The sequence below is a fragment of the Schistocerca americana genome, unplaced genomic scaffold (genome assembly GCF_021461395.2).
Source record: "Schistocerca americana isolate TAMUIC-IGC-003095 unplaced genomic scaffold, iqSchAmer2.1 HiC_scaffold_825, whole genome shotgun sequence".
Classification (NCBI taxonomy): domain Eukaryota; kingdom Metazoa; phylum Arthropoda; class Insecta; order Orthoptera; family Acrididae; genus Schistocerca; species Schistocerca americana.
Window position 1 is genome coordinate 40,001 of NW_025726593.1, and position 7,500 is coordinate 47,500.

General features: G+C 55.2%; 3 non-coding genes across 3 annotated transcripts in view; all 3 read left to right on the top strand.

Annotated features, from left to right (window-relative positions):
- The first annotated feature begins 3,443 nt into the window (after window positions 1-3,443).
- On the top strand, window positions 3,444-5,353 carry LOC124591292. Its single transcript, XR_006977110.1, has one exon. It is a non-coding gene; the product is annotated as a small subunit ribosomal RNA (ribosomal RNA).
- A 351-nt stretch (window positions 5,354-5,704) lies between these two features.
- Window positions 5,705-5,859, top strand: LOC124591300. Its single transcript, XR_006977116.1, has one exon. It is a non-coding gene; the product is annotated as a 5.8S ribosomal RNA (ribosomal RNA).
- A 188-nt stretch (window positions 5,860-6,047) lies between these two features.
- LOC124591295 overlaps window positions 6,048-7,500 on the top strand; it is a 4,225-nt gene continuing 2,772 nt past the window's right edge. The window contains exon 1 of the ribosomal RNA XR_006977113.1: window positions 6,048-7,500. This exon is cut by the window's right edge and continues 2,772 nt beyond it. This is a non-coding gene — a ribosomal RNA (large subunit ribosomal RNA).

The following is a 7,500-nucleotide window of genomic DNA, read 5'->3' on the forward strand; positions in this document are numbered from 1 at the left end:
CCTTAACCTAACCTATGTCGTACCTTAACCTAACCTATGTCGTACCTTAACCTAACCTATGTCGTACCTTAACCTAACCTATGTCGTACCTTAACCTAACCTATGTCGTACCTTAACCTAACCTATGTCGTACCTTAACCTAACCTATGTCGTACCTTAACCTAACCTATGTCGTACCTTAACCTAACCTATGTCGTACCTTAACCTAACCTATGTCGTACCTTAACCTAACCTATGTCGTACCTTAACCTAACCTATGTCGTACCTTAACCTAACCTATGTCGTACCTTAACCTAACCTATGTCGTACCTTAACCTAACCTATGTCGTACCTTAACCTAACCTATGTCGTACCTTAACCTAACCTATGTCGTACCTTAACCTAACCTATGTCGTACCTTAACCTAACCTATGTCGTACCTTAACCTAACCTATGTCGTACCTTAACCTAACCTATGTCGTACCTTAACCTAACCTATGTCGTACCTTAACCTAACCTATGTCGTACCTTAACCTAACCTATGTCGTACCTTAACCTAACCTATGTCGTACCTTAACCTAACCTATGTCGTACCTTAACCTAACCTGTATTGCGCCTTAACCTAACCTGTATTGCGCCTTAACCTAACCTGTATTGCGCCTTAACGTAACCTGTATTGCGCCTTAACGTAACCTGTATTGCGCCTTAACGTAACCTGTATTGCGCCTTAACGTAACCTGTATTGCGCCTTAACGTAACCTGTATTGCGCCTTAACGTAACCTGTATTGCGCCTTAACGTAACCTGTATTGCGCCTTAACGTAACCTGTATTGCGCCTTAACGTAACCTGTATTGCGCCTTAACGTAACCTGTATTGCGCCTTAACGTAACCTGTATTGCGCCTTAACGTAACCTGTATTGCGCCTTAACGTAACCTGTATTGCGCCTTAACGTAACCTGTATTGCGCCTTAACGTAACCTGTATTGCGCCTTAACGTAACCTGTATTGCGCCTTAACGTAACCTGTATTGCGCCTTAACGTAACCTGTATTGCGCCTTAACGTAACCTGTATTGCGCCTTAACGTAACCTGCATTGCGCCTTAACGTAACCTGCATTGCGCCTTAACGTAACCTGTATTGCGCCTTAACGTAACCTGTATTGCGCCTTAACGTAACCTGTATTGCGCCTTAACGTAACCTGTATTGCGCCTTAACGTAACCTGTATTGCGCCTTAACGTAACCTGTATTGCGCCTTAACGTAACCGATATTGCGCCTTAACGTAACCTATATTGCGCCGTAACGTAACCTATATTGCGCCGTAACGTAACCCACATTGCCCCTTAACGTAACCCACATTGCCCCTTAACGTAACCCACATTGCCCCTTAACGTAACCCAACACACGTTGGGCCTTAACCCAACACACGTTGGGCCTTAACCCAACACACGTTGGGCCTTAACCCAACACACGTTGGGCCTTAACCCAACACACGTTGGGCCTTAACCCAACACACGTTGGGCCTTAACCCAACACACGTTGGGCCTTAACCCAACACACGTTGGGCCTTAACCCAACACACGTTGGGCCTTAACCCAACACACGTTGGGCCTTAACCCAACACACGTTGGGCCTTAACCCAACACACGTTGGGCCTTAACCCAACACACGTTGGGCCTTAACCCAACACACGTTGGGCCTTAACCCAACACACGTTGGGCCTTAACCCAACACACGTTGGGCCTTAACCTGCTCTGTAATTGTCATACGACGCGTTAAATTAGTGTAGTGTTGCCTAACTGCAACCCCCGCAATATAGTTTGCTACTCGCACTGCCCGGTCCCCAGTGTATCGCTTCATGTTAAACACCTTGCAGCTATACACTGTAATGTGGATGGCAGCAGGACGTACATGCTCAATGCCCTTTGCAGTTGTTCATTGGCATTTGCAGTTGTTCATTGGCATTCGCATGTGCGAAGCACTTAGCCTACGCTGTGGTACGGCCTGTGTCAACTGTCCGCTGATTTTTTACGTCCAAATCACACACTGTACTGCACATTGGTCCTCATGTACTGAATGATACATCGTGGTACATGTGACCGTACAACGACTGCGCCAACAACGGCGAACCATGCGGTCCAAATGTTGTGCACTCAGCTACGTGTCGTCTCCCTATAAGAGCTGGATTGCAGTGTGGTATGCCCTGGATGGCGATCAGCATGAGCCGTCTGTTGATGTAGTGGCGCGTGTTGTCAGACGTAGTCGTCTCTTCTCACACACCGTGATAGCATGGTGCACTGCGTTCCACATCTGCGACATGCGACAGAGGCCGGTTGACAGTCGTTCGCGCAATGGACATCGCATACGTACGGGGGCCACCTTCCACGTGTTCGCGAAGCGTGCACATGTTGTTGCGTGTATGTGGGCAGACATAGTGTGTCGTGACACCTGACACAGGCATGCAACAATCGTTGAATTTGCAAATGGCGATGGACGCCTACGTTTGCTGGTGACGTTATGCAAATGAACAACTGGTAAACCGTTGTGGTGCGGTTGTTCTCGCTAGAGGTGAATCAGTGATGGCGACGATCGGTTGAGCTACCAACCGGTTGTTCCAGCGATACCCACCATGCCCACGAACGTGAATGGCATCTGGGTGTGAAGCGATACGCGGCGGTGGCTGGGTGGGACCGTCCCCGGCCGGTGAGGGGGGGCCTCCCGGCGTGCTGGCCGCGCGGTGCGTGGGCGCACGCGCTACAGCCGGCTGGTGGGGGCGGCCAGTGGCAGGCGCGCCGGCCGACGGAGGCGGCAGGCGGCGCAGCTGCGCGCCGGCGCACCCTGCACGCGGCGCCGTGCGGCCAAAGTAGGTCCTCGCGGGCCCGGTGCGAAGCGCGGTGGACATCTGCAGTGTGCTGGTCCGATTGAGGACTGTGTGCGCTGAGGATGCGCCGCCGCCCGGCGCTCGGCGCCGCGACGCCGTCTGCTGCTCGGTCGCCTCTGCGGTTCTCGCAGGTGGTTTGTATCGCAGCTGTGCGGACGTGTTGGCGCGTGCGCTGTGCTGGGAGAGTTCGCTTCGGCACCCAAGTGGGGCTTTTGTCCTTCTGTGGCGCTGGCGTTGGAGCTGCCGGTCACCGTAGGTGGCGCGTGTTGTCTCCCGCCGGCAATGCCACGACAGCACGCTCCCGGGCCTCTGTCGGCAGCGGCAAGCTCAGTTGGGAGCACGGGTGGTCGCACCTAAAGCGTCTACTCGCCAAACTCCGGGCGATTGCGCCTCTCTCGAACCCGACCAAGTACTTAGGACGGCGCTGCGCGCCGCCGGGACCTGAGAGGGTTTCGAGGTGTATTGTGCAGGGGAGCTCAGCCTCCTCCTGTTTGCGGAATAATTGAGCGGACGCTTGCGTGTTCGCGCGGGCCCCCGGGACACACTCCCGGGCGGCCGGCTGCTCAGCTCTAGTCGACGCAGCTCCCTGGTTGATCCTGCCAGTAGTCATATGCTTGTCTCAAAGATTAAGCCATGCATGTCTCAGTACAAGCCGCATTAAGGTGAAACCGCGAATGGCTCATTAAATCAGTTATGGTTCCTTAGATCGTACCCACGTTACTTGGATAACTGTGGTAATTCTAGAGCTAATACATGCAAACAGAGTCCCGACCAGAGATGGAAGGGACGCTTTTATTAGATCAAAACCAATCGGTCGGCTCGTCCGGTCCGTTTGCCTTGGTGACTCTGAATAACTTTGGGCTGATCGCACGGTCCTCGTACCGGCGACGCATCTTTCAAATGTCTGCCTTATCAACTGTCGATGGTAGGTTCTGCGCCTACCATGGTTGTAACGGGTAACGGGGAATCAGGGTTCGATTCCGGAGAGGGAGCCTGAGAAACGGCTACCACATCCAAGGAAGGCAGCAGGCGCGCAAATTACCCACTCCCGGCACGGGGAGGTAGTGACGAAAAATAACGATACGGGACTCATCCGAGGCCCCGTAATCGGAATGAGTACACTTTAAATCCTTTAACGAGTATCTATTGGAGGGCAAGTCTGGTGCCAGCAGCCGCGGTAATTCCAGCTCCAATAGCGTATATTAAAGTTGTTGCGGTTAAAAAGCTCGTAGTTGGATTTGTGTCCCACGCTGTTGGTTCACCGCCCGTCGGTGTTTAACTGGCATGTATCGTGGGACGTCCTGCCGGTGGGGCGAGCCGAAGGCGTGCGACGCGCCTCGTGCGTGCTCGTGCGTCCCGAGGCGGACCCCGTTGCAATCCTACCAGGGTGCTCTTGAGTGAGTGTCTCGGTGGGCCGGCACGTTTACTTTGAACAAATTAGAGTGCTTAAAGCAGGCAAGCCCGCCTGAATACTGTGTGCATGGAATAATGGAATAGGACCTCGGTTCTATTTTGTTGGTTTTCGGAACCCGAGGTAATGATTAATAGGGACAGGCGGGGGCATTCGTATTGCGACGTTAGAGGTGAAATTCTTGGATCGTCGCAAGACGAACAGAAGCGAAAGCATTTGCCAAGTATGTTTTCATTAATCAAGAACGAAAGTTAGAGGTTCGAAGGCGATCAGATACCGCCCTAGTTCTAACCATAAACGATGCCAGCCAGCGATCCGCCGCAGTTCCTCCGATGACTCGGCGGGCAGCCTCCGGGAAACCAAAGCTTTTGGGTTCCGGGGGAAGTATGGTTGCAAAGCTGAAACTTAAAGGAATTGACGGAAGGGCACCACCAGGAGTGGAGCCTGCGGCTTAATTTGACTCAACACGGGAAACCTCACCAGGCCCGGACACCGGAAGGATTGACAGATTGATAGCTCTTTCTTGATTCGGTGGGTGGTGGTGCATGGCCGTTCTTAGTTGGTGGAGCGATTTGTCTGGTTAATTCCGATAACGAACGAGACTCTAGCCTGCTAACTAGTCGCGTGACATCCTTCGTGCTGTCAGCGATTACTTTTCTTCTTAGAGGGACAGGCGGCTTCTAGCCGCACGAGATTGAGCAATAACAGGTCTGTGATGCCCTTAGATGTTCTGGGCCGCACGCGCGCTACACTGAAGGAATCAGCGTGTCTTCCTAGGCCGAAAGGTCGGGGTAACCCGCTGAACCTCCTTCGTGCTAGGGATTGGGGCTTGCAATTGTTCCCCATGAACGAGGAATTCCCAGTAAGCGCGAGTCATAAGCTCGCGTTGATTACGTCCCTGCCCTTTGTACACACCGCCCGTCGCTACTACCGATTGAATGATTTAGTGAGGTCTTCGGACTGGTACGCGGCATTGACTCTGTCGTTGCCGATGCTACCGGAAAGATGACCAAACTTGATCATTTAGAGGAAGTAAAAGTCGTAACAAGGTTTCCGTAGGTGAACCTGCGGAAGGATCATTACCGACTAGACTGCATGTCGTTCGATGTGCGTGTCGTGTCGCGCAACACGCTACCTGTACGGCTCGCAGTAGCCGTGCGCCGCGTGCGGAACCACGCGTGCTTCTCAAAACTAACGCCAATGTTGTGTGGTACGAGCGCTGAAGCGCTGGAGCGGCTGGCCTGCGGCACCTGGCGCCTGGCGCCGGTTTTGAATGACTTTCGCCCGACTGCCTGTCCGCTCCGGTGTGGAGCCGTACGACGCCCATCGGCCGTGAGGCCGTTGGACACAGAACGCTTGAACAGGGGCCGCCACACGCCTACGTCCCGCCTATGCAACTGTCTTGAAAGAGACAGTGGAAACTAAGAAAAGATCACCCAGGACGGTGGATCACTCGGCTCGTGGGTCGATGAAGAACGCAGCAAATTGCGCGTCGACATGTGAACTGCAGGACACATGAACATCGACGTTTCGAACGCACATTGCGGTCCATGGATTCCGTTCCCGGGCCACGTCTGGCTGAGGGTCGGCTACGTATACTGAAGCGCGCGGCGTTTGCCCCGCTTCGCAGACCTGGGAGCGTCGCGGCCGCCTGTGGGGCCGGCCGCGCCTCCTGAAACGTGCGATGCGCGCCCGTCGCCTGGCGGTTCGCATACCGGTACTTACTCGGTAGCGTGCACAGCCGGCTGGCGGTGTGGCGTGCGACACCTCGTACAACGACCTCAGAGCAGGCGAGACTACCCGCTGAATTTAAGCATATTACTAAGCGGAGGAAAAGAAACTAACAAGGATTCCCCCAGTAGCGGCGAGCGAACAGGGAAGAGTCCAGCACCGAACCCCGCAGGCTGCCGCCTGTCGTGGCATGTGGTGTTTGGGAGGGTCCACTACCCCGACGCCTCGCGCCGAGCCCAAGTCCAACTTGAATGAGGCCACGGCCCGTAGAGGGTGCCAGGCCCGTAGCGGCCGGTGCGAGCGTCGGCGGGACCTCTCCTTCGAGTCGGGTTGCTTGAGAGTGCAGCTCCAAGTGGGTGGTAAACTCCATCTGAGACTAAATATGACCACGAGACCGATAGCGAACAAGTACCGTGAGGGAAAGTTGAAAAGAACTTTGAAGAGAGAGTTCAAAAGTACGTGAAACCGTTCTGGGGTAAACGTGAGAAGTCCGAAAGGTCGAACGGGTGAGATTCACGCCCATCCGGCCACAGGCCTCCGCCCTCGGCAGATGGGGCCGGCCGCCCGCGCGGAGCAATCCGCGGCGGGGTCGTGTCCGGTTGCCTTTCCACTCGCCGCGGGGTGGGGCCGTTCCGGTGTGCGGTGGGCCGCACTTCTCCCCTAGTAGGACGTCGCGACCCGCTGGGTGCCGGCCTACGGCCCGGGTGCGCAGCCTGTCCTTCCGCGGGCCTCGGTTCGCGTCTGTTGGGCAGAGCCCCGGTGTCCTGGCTGGCTGCCCGGCGGTATATCTGGAGGAGTCGATTCGCCCCTTTGGGCGCTCGGGCTCCCGGCAAGCGCGCGCGGTTCTTCCCGGATGACGGACCTACCTGGCCCGGCCCCGGACCCGCGCCGCTGTTGGCTCGGGATGCTCTCGGGCGGAATAATCGCTCCCGTCAGCGGCGCTTCAGCTTTGGACAATTTCACGACCCGTCTTGAAACACGGACCAAGGAGTCTAACATGTGCGCGAGTCATTGGGCTGTACGAAACCTAAAGGCGTAATGAAAGTGAAGGTCTCGCCTTGCGCGGGCCGAGGGAGGATGGGGCTTCCCCGCCCTTCACGGGGCGGCGGCCTCCGCACTCCCGGGGCGTCTCGTCCTCATTGCGAGGTGAGGCGCACCTAGAGCGTACACGTTGGGACCCGAAAGATGGTGAACTATGCCTGGCCAGGACGAAGTCAGGGGAAACCCTGATGGAGGTCCGTAGCGATTCTGACGTGCAAATCGATCGTCGGAGCTGGGTATAGGGGCGAAAGACTAATCGAACCATCTAGTAGCTGGTTCCCTCCGAAGTTTCCCTCAGGATAGCTGGTGCTCGTACGAGTCTCATCCGGTAAAGCGAATGATTAGAGGCCTTGGGGCCGAAACGACCTCAACCTATTCTCAAACTTTAAATGGGTGAGATCTCCGGCTTGCTTGATATGCTGAAGCCGCGAGCAAACGACTCGGATCGGAGTGCCAA